At 34.7% G+C, this 14,346-nt stretch overlaps 1 non-coding gene across 1 annotated transcript; it reads right to left on the reverse strand.

The window, feature by feature from the left end:
• Positions 1 to 12,900: 12,900 nt before the first annotated feature.
• Positions 12,901 to 12,974, reverse strand: trnai-aau (transfer RNA isoleucine (anticodon AAU)). Its single transcript has one exon. It is a non-coding gene; the product is annotated as a tRNA-Ile (tRNA).
• Positions 12,975 to 14,346: the final 1,372 nt, after the last annotated feature.

Here is a 14,346-nt window from a genome sequence, read left to right on the forward strand (position 1 = left end):
GGAGTAGGGGTACATGGCTTTAGGTTCAAAGTCCGAAGGTGTTTTCAACTGTAAAAAGTTTGGAAACCACTGTCCTATGGAATATTTTGGATTTTCATGCCCAGGGTTGCGAGTTCGAGTCCCCGTGAGCAGATTTTCTGTGTTTATTTTTTGCTCAACCATTTTTTCATTTGAAAAAACCTTTACACAGGCCATTTTTATGAATTCACTTAGTTGATACAGTTTAATTTGGTTGTTGTAATGTAACTAGTGTATTCACTTACAAAGGTCCACAACTGTAACTGTAAAAGTGAAACTTGCTGAAATAAAACTACAAACAAGTTGTCATCAGTCTAAAAAACAAAGAGCTACAGGTAGATGTGAAACTAAATAAAATAAAATAAACTCAAACCCTGTAGCAGTCATGTGACAAATCAATCAACAATTCTTGTTGAGAAAGATTATTATTCTGGATCAAGAGGAAACAGAAAATATAAAAAAAAAAATAGTTATATTTTTAATTTGTTTATAATGTAGGGAAGATATTTTAAACATAAATGTAACTGAAGTCTAAAGCCACAAAATTTGCACCACTTTAAAAAAAAAAATAGACTAATAAAAGACCTCTTTACATGGAGTATAAGACAAAAGAACAATAGAAATGTAGTGCTCTTGCTCCCTCTAATTCTTTGAGCAAGGCTCTGGGACTCTTTAATAAATAGTATTGAATTTTTAATTAGCCTATCCCAACCGCAGATTTATTAAGATAAAATAGAAACAGGAAAAACACATGCCCATTAAATATTTCACCACAAATAATAAATACCAAAAGTAGGGATTAATAATGCTTTATATCAAAGTTATTATTTTCTTTTTGAATTAACCAAACATAAAAAAATCACTGTTTAGACAATCAAAGATTTAGGTAGAGGTAAAAATAAAACACTCACAAAATGTGGACCCACTGTAATAAAATAAAACAAAATAAACCCTGAAAAAGCCAGCATATAAAAATAAAACAAGTACAGGCCTGTATTTCAGGGTGTTCTCCTTCCCTCACTTCCACACTGATGGAAAATGGCGGATCTCCGTGGTGCATTCAAGGTCCAAACTCTCCACGTGGTGTTAGCTCCTCCAACGGTGAAAATCCTCTCTCCGACAGCAGCAGTCCACTTCACACCACACCAGCCTAGTTTCTCCTCTCGTTTCCCGAGCAGGACAGGTGGATGGCTGATTGACGCCGTAGCACTGAATCACTCTGCTGGACAAGCTAAGCTAAATGCTAACAGGCTAATGTTCATCCGTGGGTCTGACGTCCAACTCTCACACAGAGTCCGCTCAGTAGACTGTGTCGGGTTGACAATCTCACGTCCTCTTCTGTGTGGCTGGTCCTCTAAAACATGAACTCTGAACATGGAGTTCCTTTTTTCTTTTCTCTCTCAACTTTATCTGCTCTGTCTCCTTTTCTTTCTCTTCTTTCTCCATTCCTCTTCTTCTCTCTACACCTTCCGTGGCTCTTCATTTCCTCCACAGCACCTCCTCTGGTCACTTTTGGTCACTACACATATACTCTTCAAACCAAACAAAACATATTCTTCGCCTTATACAATTGGTTTAGTTTACATACAAAAATAAACATTCCTTTTCAAGTAACAGAAAAATACACATGTTTTCAAATGTTCAGAGATTAATAAAACAAATAACCTCCTTAATCAGTGAACATCTTCTAACATTTATTAACACCCAAGCTTTTTTTTTTTACTGGGCTACAGAAACTTTGGACAGTTTAGAATCCTTAAATCTGTTAAAGTAAAAGTACCACAAGTATTAAAAAAAAACTGTGATAGCAAATAAAATGATCTTTAAACTTTTGTTCCTAATGTATGTAATTGTGATCCGTCTATGTACAACAATGATAATACCTAATGCATTAATCTGACAAACTATAGTTATTAATCATGTTCCAAATGATATGAACCCAGAAAAGGTAGTGTCATCATCTCCTCCAACCAAACCTTATCCCCCAAAATAATACTCATAGAAAGTACATATTGAAAATACTAGTTAATTACAGTGTTTAAGTGGATTAAATTAAAGCGGAATTAAGTGTTTACAAGATAGAGGAATTATTTAATTCAGAAATGAAATTGGAATAAACCAGCCACCTAATTCAGATTTAAGTTTAATTTGGAATTCAGTTTGCATTAGGAATTAAATGTTTACAAGGTGAGTTTAAAGATGATTTAACTTTTATTCTGAATTAAAGAGGAATTAAAGCTCAAATGTAAACGTGGCCAGTGAAAAAAAAAAAAAAAAAAAATAAGCTGATTGAATAAATAAAAGTACTGAGTAATAAGGACATCAGTGGAAATGTAAAATTATCCCCTAAAAATAATACTCAAGTAAAATGTCATTACATTAACTAAATTTGTTCACACTGTATGTATACATGTACAACAAAGTAAACAGTTCGTTGACATTACTTAAAAGTGAACGGTTGCCGTGGCAGCAAGATGAAAGAGAACCAAACAAAATTAAATCTTCAGTTGCTTCTCACTACAAGTGGTTCAGTAGTAAAATATCTCAGAGTGTCTTTGTATCAAAAAGTAAAACAAACATTTTTGTGAAGTTTGAAAGGTTCAATAGTAAAGACCTGAGTGAGGAATGGCTGCTACAGGTAAGACACAATTTACAGACATAATATGAGGATTCATTTAATCTGCTAGGATGAAAGAACACTGTAGTCATTGAAGGAATCACTAGATTTTATTTCAATAAATAAATATATAAAAGTATGGATTATCCTTAGAAAATACATTAACTTTGGTTATAATATTTTAAAAATATTTTCCTTCAAAAATAAGTTTAATATCTTATGTAGATGATAGTGTTTGAAGCAGTTTGAGAGCTTTCAGAGCCAAAGGTGTGTGTGTGTAATACATAAAATAAGGGTGTTTGACTTCAATATTTACAGAATAGATGTGATATATCAGGAGGATCTTCAGACTATTTATTACTACTTAATATGTTTTTACTGTAAAAAGTAACATGGCTCATACTGTGAGTGTACCAACAGAAAATGAGGATGTCCTACACATGCAGTCAATGCAGAGACAGGACTTCACATATGAATCAGATTTACAGGCCTACTATTTTTATTTGAACCCAAACTTTAGAAGTGACAGAACAAGATGTGATTTCCATGTTTGTGTGGGTCTTAGTGTTGAAATAGTGAATGCATTGATGAGTGTGACAGACTAAATGTATTATAGAACTGGGATAACCCATATGAGAATCAACTGAAACTATTTATTATCAGAAATTAAGCTATTTCAAAAAACTAAGCTGACAGGAGAGAAAAAGTTCAGAGTAATAATAAGGGCATCAATAGAAATGTAGTGTAAATATATAAATATACTCAAGTAAAGTACATATACTTGAAAATATTAGTTAAGTACATTAACTAAATTTGTTCACACTGTATGTATACATGTACAATTTAAGAAGCAGTTTGTTGACATTACTTGAAAGTGAACGGTTGCCGTGGCAGCAAGATGAAAGAGAACCAAACAAAACTAAATCTTCAGTTGTTTCTCTCACTACAAGTGGTTCAGTAGTAAAATATCTCTGAGTGTCTTTGTATCAAAAAGTAAAACAAACATTTTTGTGAAGTTTGAAAGGTTAAATAGTAAAGACCTGAGTGAGGAATGGCTGCTACAGGTAAGACACAATTTACAGACAAAATATGAGGATTCATTTTAATCTGCTAGGATGAAAGAACACTGTAGTCATTGAAGGAATCACTAGATTTCCTTAATGAAGTACAGATTATCATTAGAAAATATGTTTACTCTGGTTTTAACATATTTAAAACATTTTTCCTTGAAAAACAAGTTCAATATATATATATATATATATATATTTAAATCTGTTCATTTTAACATTTAACATTTAGTCTGAATTGGATAATTTGTGTGTGTGTGTGTGTGTGTGTGTGTGTGTGTGTGTGTGTGTGTGTGTGTAGTGTGCGTGTGTGTGCGTGTGTAGTGTGCGTGTGTGTGTGTGTGTGTCCCAAAATCAGATGCTGAGTCAGTGTGACAATAACAATGTTTATTTAAAGGGCCCATGTTACGCTAAATGAACTTTTCTGTTCTTTAAACATGATAAAGTGTTATTAGGGCTTCATACACATGTCCTAAATATAGTTTTTAATTAATTCCCTCAATCGTTAGTTAGAGGGTGATTTGCTCCTTTCTTACTACAGGGTGAGCCCAAACACCTCGCTACATTTTGATGACACGTTCCCACTTTGATGACTAATTTGAGTCGGCACTGAGCTGGAGAAGCCACGCCTCCAGGAAGCTTTCTCCCATGATTGACATGTAAACAGACACGTGTTTATAAAGCAGCATGAGCTCGGCTACGGATTTCAATATGTATTTCAATAAATTATCGGCCATTTTGATAAAAATGGCCATAACGACCACTAGGGGAGGTTGCTGAGGTGGATCCACATCCTAAAATAATCAGTAGTGTTCATTCCATCTATGTGCCAAGTTTCATGCTTTTAACCCAAAGTGCACGATTCTACCAACAATTCTTCCTTAACCGCCCACTACTGGTACTGATCCAGGATCTGTGGTGGAGAACATGACCTGACTTTAATCAATAAGTTCAGGGATATTTTGTTTTCTGTTTTATTCACACAACTGATTCATTTTTTTAAAAATTTAATTTATTTAGAAATTTTCTAGAAATATATTACAAATACATTGAAACAAAAAACATTTTTTATTATATATTTCATATAAAAATGTATGAGAGCAGCATTAATATAACATATTTCCCCTCAGGGATCAATAGTTTACTGAATCTGATCAGGTTTATTGATTAAGTTTGATCAACTTCATTTAAATTAAACTAATTTAAATGATCCTGATGACATCATTCCAGACTATAATGATTAAACAAAAACAAATGCATCAGTTATTTCACCACCAGAGGGCAGAATATTGTACAGTATTAGAAGCTATCAAGTTATCATGAACCTATGATGTTTCAGACTCTACAATCCCTGTCATCGTTGGTCTCGTCCACAACAACAGAACAACTGCAGCTCTTCACCAGAAATGGCCGTAGCTTCACAGACACATAAACGTTACGTGGGAACTGGTCTGCTCAGTATTTTGGTAGTTTAGACGTGTTTCAGGTGGACGCTTCAACATGTTGTTTAGCTCAGGACCAGGAGGGGTGCTGGGGTGCACCAAATGAACGGTCCCCTTTAACATTTCCCTTTACCTCACGATGACAGCGTTTCATTCACATTATGTCACTTTCTGCATTTAACAGTGGATTTTATTTTTATTGGTAGATTCTGTCATTCTGTCTATGATTCTATTAACACAGATATTATAGGACCATAATTAGCCAATCATGAGCTCATTACAAGTTGTTCATTAATCCTGTAAGAACAAAGTCAAACCTCAAAGTCAAACTGTTTCCTCTGAAGACCTTCATTTACAAATCAATGGGAATTTAAATTATTCAGCCACAAAATCTAAATATTTTCCTCCACATCATGTGATCTCTGAACAAACTGATCATTTTAGTCAATTTCAAAGTGATGACACTGCAAAGGATGGATGAATATTTCTAGATCCTTCACGTTCATTCTGTCTCTTCTATCCTTCAGGTGGAGCTGATTCTATGCTGATGTTACAGGTGAATGGAGGATTGTGGAACCACTCAGCCGTGACAGCAAATATGGTGAGAAATGAGTGGATTGAAGTCTAGCTTCTCCTCATATTTTCTCCTCATTATTTAATAAGATGTAAATAATCTTCATTTGATAAGAGACAAGTACTAATGTCCATCCCTGCCCCTGAGCTGTGGAGGCAGTGATGCTTTGGTCAATGTTCTGCTGGTAAACTTTGGTTCCTGACGTCCATGTGGATGTTCTATTGATGTTGATCTCCTACTGAAGCCTAATGCTATGTCTGATCCATCTTTAACAGCCACTGTTCTTTCTAGGAACACATTTAGAAACAAATGTTTGTTTGGTTCCTTCTCTGTGTTTAATCTCTAACTGTTCTACAGGACTCTGGAAGCCAGAACAAAGTGACACCTCAACGCTCTCAGGACCATGAAGCTCAGCCACAACAAAGAAACAAATCTAAGAGAAAAACTTCAGAGCAAAGAGTTCAACAGCAGAGCCAAGCTGGAGTTAAAGCTAGACATACATGTGACCAGTGTGGGAAGGACTTTACCAAGAAATCAAACCTCACTGTACATCAAAGAATCCATTCTGGAGAAAAACTCTTCATCTGTGACGAGTGTGGAAAAGCTTTTGCTCAGAAACAGCACCTGAAACAACATCAGTTTGTTCACAATGGAGAGAAACCTCACATGTGTGATGAATGTGGAAAGACTTTTAGTCAATCTGGAGACCTCAGTCGACATCTCCTCATTCATCGTGGAATCAAAGTTCACAGATGTGAACAGTGTGGAAAGACTTTTACACAAAGATCATCTTTAACTCTGCACATGCAGACTCACTCCAGAACAGAGTTGTATCACTGTGACCACTGTGGGAAAATATATAAACACAAACAAACCCTCACTGATCACCTGAGATCTCACACAGGACATGAAGTGTGTCCCTGTGACCAGTGTGACAAAGTTTTTACAACATATCAACAGTTAAAACGTCACCAAACCAGCCACTCATCAGAAAGACCTCATAAATGTGACACATGTGGAAAAACTTATAAGAGCAAATCTCACCTTAATCACCACCAACAAGTTCATGAGAAGATGTTTGTCTCCATCCACACATCTCTGTGTGGATGGAGACATGAAGCAGGAATCATCTTCAGATCCCAGCGACACACGGATGGTGACGACACCTTCTGGTTCCAGTGTTGGACTGAAGAACCCAGAGATCAGGCTGCACAGGATTCCAACATAAACCTGCTGTCAGCTGGAAAATGGACACCAACAGTTCAGGAAGTTGTTATTGTTGAATAATGTTTAGTTGTATTTTGTATTGTGTCCATAGTTTAATGTTTGATTTATGTTGCTGCTGCCTGTTGGACTGTTAGACTGTTTAATGTTCAGTGTTTTAAAATAAATAAATGTGACACATTGATTCCAGTGCTCATTGTTTATTTACTCAGTGATTTTCTTCCTTTGATCATCACAATTATCAGGCAATTTAAAACGTGTGTATTTAATCAAAATCATAAAAATGAGACAATACATTCATTAACAGTAGCAATGGTCTGATAACAGGATGCTAAAAATTGATTATTTGTTACTGTAATGTAGGAAAAGGGGTGGGACTAATAAGTTCCACCCACTCCCTTTAGAACACAAAAAGTATGTGTATGCAATAATATATGTAATGTTTTTTTTCTGAAGGGAAGCTTTAGTTTATTGTAATATTATTTATGGTATTATTGCTTATTTTTTGTGTTTACTTTGTACAGGAGGAATAGTTCATTCAACTGTAAGTTTTAGAATTAAAATGCATTTACAGGAAGAGAGAGAATGATTTTAGTCTTAGATTATCACAAAGGTCAGAGGTCATGATAACCACAAAGAACACATACATCTTTTAGAAAGAAAAACACAGTAAAAAGGTTTTTCTAATAGATTATAAACAGTTCTTAGAATGTTCTGTAAGAAGATGATTTGATGATTAGAAGAAGAAGAATTCTCTTCAGAATCCACCAACATGTAGGAAAAGCTTGTCCATCAGGAAGAACAGTTTCACTGTGTTGACCAGCGTTCCTGGTTTACTCCTTCAAAGTAACTAAATACTCTTGTTCTGTTGAGCAGCTACACTCACCTACTTCATCAACTCCCAATCCTCTCAGTGAGAGGGGAATTAGCTCAAATGGTAGAGCGCTAGCTGCTCAAAGGCAGGGGACAATTTTTACACTCCCTCACACAAAGGAAAAGATGCAAAAAGCAATAGTGAAATATCATAGACAGTATCACCTGTACCTCTATATAGATATTTCTGGTGTATTTTAACTGAGTCACCAGACGTGCTCCTTGCTGTGAGCTGGACTTGAACCCACAACCTGCTGCCAACACAAAGCCTGGGTCACACACACTCACACAGCAGGATAATAATAAGATTATTATACCTGTGTAAGTGAGAGGTTCCCACATCCTCCAACTGTGTTTTTCTCACTGTAACATATCAGGAAAATGTGTTTTTATTTTACATTATCAACTACATTATAATTGTTATGTATTTGTTTGAGATGTGCTCTTGTATTAATATGTATTTTAAGATTAAAAGTGACAGTTAATGTAGTCTACCATCAAGTATCTTTATTTGCTCTGGTTTGCAAACTGGACATTTCAAAAGGGCAGAAAAAAATACAAATAAAATAATAACAGAAGATACTTATGTAAGCACTTTTTGAAAATAAAAACCAGTAATATTTATTGAATTATGTCGATCAAAGTGTAATAAATGCAGCTTTTTAAAAAAGGAAAATAATTCACTATATTGTACAATATACTGTTGTCATGTTTGTACTCACCTTCAAAAATTAAGAATTAAAAAACTAATCTTAGACTTTAGATAAACATATTAGAAAAAAGACAATTTAAGAATTACATTTTTTCATATATTTTATTGTGTAATATCCCTTCATGCACCATTATCTTTCCTCTTTCTCACTGTACTGTGTACAGGACCATGTGTGTTTAAATATCTCCTATTGTTTATTACCCTGTTTATTTATCTACTGCTGCTGAAACACTGTAAATTTCCTCTTTGTGGGACAAATAAAGGTTATATTGTTGTATCCTAAATGTAACGCTTAATGATAAATTAAAAATAAACAGGTACACATACAGTCATTTACTTGGGCAAACAATGCAAAACAAATCCTCTAAACTATTTACACATTTTAACTACAACTGTTAGTGTATAGAGGTACTGTTACTTTAACAGATGTCTTCATGTGTTAAACTTAAAATACACTGGTGCGTCTGTGTGTGTGTTTGTGTCCCTCTTTTCTAGCAGCATTTAAAGAAAAAACAGGGTCAATATAAAATATAAATACAAAAAATTAGAGAGAATATTGAATTTTTTTTTTTTTTTCAAAACTCTGTTAATTGAGTGCCAAAAATTTGTAATCAAGAGTTTTCCACAATTGGTTCAGTAATTATGTACAAAAACCCAGCAGGATCAGGGTTAAATCAAAACAAAAGAAAACTGACAACAATAACAGTATTAAAGATAGTAATAGCAGGAATAATAGCAAAAATAGTGTTAAACAGATAATCAAGAGAATATACAAACATTTACAAAATTGGTTGAACAGGCTCACACCTGTTTCTCTGTGGAGTCTTCATCACATGATGCTAACTCATGGTTCTGTGTTAGCACGTCTCCTGGGTCGGTGGTTGGTGGGGTTTGGTCCTGACATGGGACCTTTGAGTTGTCCTTCTCTGTGTCTGCTTCCTCTGCTTTTCATTGTTTCTTTAATTCTGCTGTAACTGCATTATTATGTCTGATTACTTCATCAAAAACTAGTATAAATTTGACCAAATAATCAGTCATTGATGAGTCTGACAAAGTCAGAAAGGAAATGTTTGGTTTCCACATCTGTATCTTCAGTTGCCATTTACATGATCAATATAAATCAACTCAATTTAAATCAAACATTATTATATATGTATAAAGTACTGTCACTGTGTTTTATGGCACTTAACGTATTTGTGTATTATGTACATCATATTAAGAATTGTATTCTTTTAATTAAATTGGGAAAACTGTAATGCAAACTTTTGACCAATGCCCTCCCTGCCCCCTCGCAAACTACACACATGGGTGGGGGGTAGAGCAGCAACGCCATATCGATAATAGTGAGCCTCTGAGTTTGTGTCAGGTTTAGCAGCAAAGAATTCTTTACAAACCACATGATTGTGGTCATGTTTACCATCTTCCTACGTCTGATTTACGTGTTGTTGTAACTTTGTAGCGGTACCAACATGCTTCCTGGATTCAGTCTGTGTTCAAAACAAAACTCGAAGCATTGATGATGCATTCAATGTGCCTCAGAAAAACTGGATAGAATGAAATACATCATAAAAAACTGGTCCGCGACCCTGAAAACAGGAACAAGCGGATCAGAAAATAGATGGATGGATGGATGGATGGATGAAAAAGTGGATGCAACCATGGATTTTACCGATGCAGGCACGCAGTGACCGATGCATCTCGATTTCACCCGTAGATTGTACCAATGTCACTGAATGAATCCATACACTTGCATCGCACATGTTTATATCTAGATACCGATTCATATCGATTAATCTCCACATGCTTAGTGTGTACGTATGTAATATTGTCTCTAAAAACAGTTGACTACTCTGCATTCATTAACTCTCTCTTTTACAGATATTGATAATATTCATTTCACCTACATTTACCTTAATCTTGGTGCTGCTACTACCTGTTCAGCTGCGCAGATAACATAGCAATGAGTGTTTGTGATCCAAGTAAAGACCGACTTTTTTGAATAGAAGATTCTTTAATCAAACTTAACTTTCAGGAACATTTTAATGTAAACAAAGGAAGCCACTATCCATGACATCACCCTGACCTCCTCTTTTACCTTTAGAACCTTCACCTTCATAGGCTGCAGGCCGTTGAAATTCTGCAATGTCATTCTAAAGTGAAAAAAAGAGGTAGTTTAAGTTGTAACAGTTACAAGGTCATGATGAACCAATTACAGTCATTAAATAAAGTCACATCAATAAACTGACAGCTCAGTGACTGGTTCACATTTTATATCACATATTTATGGAGACTTATTTTTCTAAAATGAGTGTTTTGATCATGTTTGTTTTACAAATACAGAGTAGCCAGTATCAGTGCACAAAGTGAAAGTAGAGAATACTGACATCATGTGTTAGACGTTTTTATTTGAAAGAAAAAAAAATTGTGCAAAATAGATAAAAAATAATTAATCAATTATATTTTTAAAAATATATTATTTAATTATTTTAAAATTTCATTTTAGAATTAAAAATATAATTAATTTATTTTTAAAATATGCATTTTTATTTAAAAACAGTTTTTAAACAGTTTAGAATATAAGACATCCAATTTTTAATTTTATTTTATTATCACCAGACATTTCAGGTGACTCCATTTTATTTCCAGGCGACCCTACACAGGGTGACGACCCCAACATTGAAAAACCCTGATTTATCCCATTCCGGAGGAGCAGTGGGCTGCCAAAGAATGAAATTATTATTATTATTATTATTATTATTATTATTATTATTATTATTATTATTATTATTATTATTATTATTATTATTATTAATAATAATAATAATAATAATAATAATTTTATTTATTTTATAACTTATTTTAATTTTAAAATAGATATACAGATTTTTTTTTTTATGAAAAAATAAATTCAATGTAATCAAATTGAAAAACATAATGTTAATCAGTTTTTTTAAAAACATATTTAAATTTATTATCACTAGACATTTCAGGCGACTCCATTTTATTTCCAGGCGACCCCAGTGTTGAAAAACCCTGATTTAACCTCCACAGAGGAGCTTTAGCTGATGAAGTTGAAAACAATTCACCAAATGACGACCTTCACTTTTATCTGGATAGTTTTATTAACAGCTTAGCTCAGCTAAACTCTGATATGGATTTAGAAGTTGACCCAGCAGTGTTTGATGGTCTGGAAGAAATTTCCCACCAGTTCTGCATCTTCTCAGAGACTGAAGAAACAACCTTCAGATGCCCCTCCTACTTTTTACCCCCATATGATTGAGGCTCACCTCCATTCAGAGAACACTGCTCTGGACATCACAGAGATGTTCAGTGTGAGTGAGAGAACAATTAGTGTGAGGATGGTACATTATGAGATAAGGTCATTTTAACCTACTTCTGTCAACATCTGTTTTGTAACTCTTGCTTGTTTGAAAGTAGCAACAGTAGAACTATATTTGTGTGTAAATATTACTCATGTTAATGTGTATTAATAGTAGGCTAGGCTAACGTTGCATTGCTATTCCATTTCAGTACTTATATTATGAAGCTATAGACTGGTCATATTATATGGCATATGTTCAGGTTCTAATGTCATGTAGACTACACAACAATTAGGCTACATTAAAACAATCTGGTCTGTTTTAACAGCACATCAGCCCTTGTCCTTAATATCAGCTAATGTATAAAGTCATCTAGTATTGTTTTGTCCTTGTTATCTCTAGCATCTGTCCAGGTTAGCAGTAGTTTTAATTTAGAGTTCAGTAAAACTTACTTTGTCAAAACAAGCACAGTTGTAGCTATAGTGTGCTAATATATGTACATGTTTGATCATTAAAAATAGGCTACATTATTATTAGTCTATGAGTTTTTATTACATACAATGGTTAGATCATTTCACAGACAGTTTTCATTTAATGTCTATTGTGACCTTTCTCATTGTTTTGGATAAACAGAGTCCATGATTTATTCACTACATTGTAAGACAATGATTTGGATGAAAGTATAACCTACATTCTGCAGCTCCATCACAACTGTGGATACAAAATGATGGTTGGACACCTGAATACACAAGGCATACACATACAAAGTAAGTATTATTAGTATTTAACCTAAATTGTTCTGGGATTTTTCATCAATAAATTGGTATTTGTCCTACTTGCTGATTTATTAAGATGTCAAAAAGAAGCTTCTTTACTGACAGTCATTCTAGATTTTTGGCTATTTGTGAATTTTCTTCCAGGTTTGGGAATAATTAACAGTTTAGATATTCTTTATCTGTGTTTATTGTATACATATTCATACCTTGTCCTTTCTGACTCATACACTAACATTTACAACACATGAAAGCAGGTTTATGATCCTTGATTAATATCTGGTCAGTATGGGGTTTGAACCCATGACCTTGGCGTTATTAGCACCACGCTCTGACCAGCTGAGCTAACTGGCCTATGAAGCTGCAAAAATGTGTGAGTTAAAACGATTACGGTTCTAAACACCCAGAAAGTTGGCAGGTGAAAATTCAGCAGTAGTCATTCCTTAGCTTAAAGCTGCAGTATGTTTTTTTTTTTTTTTTAATGTTATTTGGTCAAAAATCCATAATCATCTTTGAGCATATTGTAATCCAAAGTGTTCTGAGTAGACAGTGAATCTTTTCTCCTTCTGCAGGCTCTGAAAATGAAGTTGATCAATACAGAATGGATGTCAGCCAATCAGAGTTCTTTCTAACAATGGGGCCATCCAATGAGCGGTTTTAAGCATTACTATTGGCTGCTTGAGCTGCTCATTAAAAGTCAATGTGTGTTCTTGATCTGAGAGTAGAGAAAGTATCATGGCTTTGTATTCCAGCAGAAATCTCTAACGTGACTTTTGTCAAATCAAGAGGAAAAATGAAGACTGAGGTGGAGAAGCAACAGAATAAAGACACAAACATGTTCATGAGGAACAGAGTCACAGAGGTTCCTCTGACTCTGTGTGTGTGGTGGACTTCACTTGATCTGCTTTCAGTCCGTGCACAGTCTGCCCTGAGTCAGAGAGAGAGTGATAACAAACGAGATAAATAGCTTGTAAAACTAAGAGAAACATTATCTAAGGTGGAGACAGAGAACAGACACATTTCATCTGCAGTGTGGAGTGTGTCTGCTCTGATCAGCTGCTTGTGTGTGAGGATCAGCTGTGGCTCTGAGCCTCTTACTGTCCTCACAGCAGTGAGTGATACATGCTTTTATGTCTCTAAAACATCAGAAAACTCTCCAATAACACAAGATAAAGTCTCTACATTTGTTTCTAGTCTCTATGGACAAATCTTTGCCCAGAAACTAAAAGGTTTATGTGTGACTCACTAAAAATGAACAATATTAATACTTTTGAATGATTATCTTTGTAAAATGCCTAGTCAGCTGATTGAGGCTGTGTGTGTCAGACACTTTCTGTATCCACGGACCAATCAGATCATTCATTCATTCATTATACACTTTCATTATACACTGTGGTGACGCTGACAGCCTCAGCAGGAACATACAGCAGTTGTGCTGTTATACACAAAATGTGGGGGTCCTTTCTCACCCCTGTCACAGGAGCGTGCACGTAGCCAGGCTGAAATCACCTGGGTTAAGAGAGTGAGTTGATATCTCAGTTCATAGTGCAGGTGCTCTCTGACAGAGAATGTTTGGTTAGGTGAAACCCGCTAACAGAGATAAATCCAGGATATACTTATCCAGCTTTGTAGTACAGGCCCACAGAGCTACACATCTTTAAACTACAGATGATCAGTGTGTGTGTGTGTGTGTGTGTGTGTTTTCTCACGTAGGAAAAGCTTGTCC

This window comes from Gouania willdenowi, unplaced genomic scaffold, assembly GCF_900634775.1.
Source record: "Gouania willdenowi unplaced genomic scaffold, fGouWil2.1 scaffold_207_arrow_ctg1, whole genome shotgun sequence".
NCBI lineage: Eukaryota > Metazoa > Chordata > Actinopteri > Blenniiformes > Gobiesocidae > Gouania > Gouania willdenowi.